Genomic DNA, 1,452 nt, shown 5'->3' with positions numbered 1-1,452 from the left:
GACTGGCAGAAAACACACAAAATTTTATCTGAATATTTAAGCAACAATATGACAAATAGTACAACATTTAATACTGACAGTACAAACATTACATACTATAATGAACAGTACGACGAGTAAACGGTACATTTAAGAAAATAAGAGATACGGCAAACTTTAAGAATGACGATTAATAACCCATGCTATGACCAACAGAAAATAGATGATCGGGAGGGTAACCATCGCAGGTCCACATTTTTCAGGACTATGCAGACAGAAGAAGGACATGATCACCGTAGCAATGGTGATGACCATAAGAAAACATGTTTCCATCCGCTTCGCCATTTTGCCGGGGAGGAAGAGAGAATGGATATGAAGTAGAAATTTGAGAAATGATTTAGAATTTGATGTGAGATTTTATGAAAAAAATGAGAGGTATTTATAGAATGAAAAGAAGGATAGAGACGTTGGGGAATGAAGTGATTCCGTACAAAAGGAAAATTTGAGTGGAAGTAAGATTTGAAAGAAAGTGTATGATAGTGTTGGAAAAAAAGAGAGATGTGTAGAATAAAGTTAAGATTTGATTTTTGAAAAAGAGATTTGAAAAAAGATTTTGAAAATAATGGAATATAGTACAAAAGTTAGTGGGAAACAAAAATTAGTAATAATTTACTTGTTACCAGTACAGTCTGAATCCCGGACTCTGCGCCTGCGAAAGATTTAACTCTGTACCAATTGTGTCAGTACTATTTATCTGTAAACAAATATCAAATAAATAGCGTGTGTGAAGCAATAAACAGTACTTGGCGTTTGCGTAAGAGTAAATCCAACAACGAGCCAAAATACTGTATAAAAAATTCTAAAAACTAAGTATTTCATATGTCAGGATATTTGTGAAATAAAAATCCATGATTATATGAAACTCCTAATTTTTAGATTGGAGTTTTCTTGAAAAAAGATGCGGGCAAATTTTGGGGTATAACAGTTGCCCATATTCAATCTTCTTAAACCTGAAGAGATTGTCTGAAATCTGAAGGTGGAAGATGATTGAATATTTTAGATGCCCTGAAAATTTGCACTTACCTCCATCGGGAGTGATGTTGGAATTTGTCTTTGAATGTTGTCTGAGAAATGTGGTTGGAAGATTGAAACATTACCTGAGATGGGCTTTCAGATGCCATCTGTCAATTGTGTTGATGGTTTGTTCACCAGAATGAATCCATTGATTATATCTTGATGAAGGATTTGAGAACCTCTGCGTCGACCGTTTCGGAACCGTCCAAGGTTACCATTTTAAGTCTAGGAGGATGATCGTTACGGAACTGTCCAAAGTTTTTCCGCTTTAGATTTTGAAAGTTGATCGTTGTGGAACCGTCTGAGGTATCAGCTTTAGATCTTCGATGGTAGATCGTTCTGGAACCGTCTGAGGTATCAGCTTTAGATCTTCGATGGTAGATCGTTCTGGAACCGTCT

This window comes from Vicia villosa, linkage group LG1, assembly GCF_029867415.1.
Source record: "Vicia villosa cultivar HV-30 ecotype Madison, WI linkage group LG1, Vvil1.0, whole genome shotgun sequence".
Lineage (NCBI taxonomy): Eukaryota > Viridiplantae > Streptophyta > Magnoliopsida > Fabales > Fabaceae > Vicia > Vicia villosa.
Note: the sequence above shows the minus strand (reverse complement) of the source record.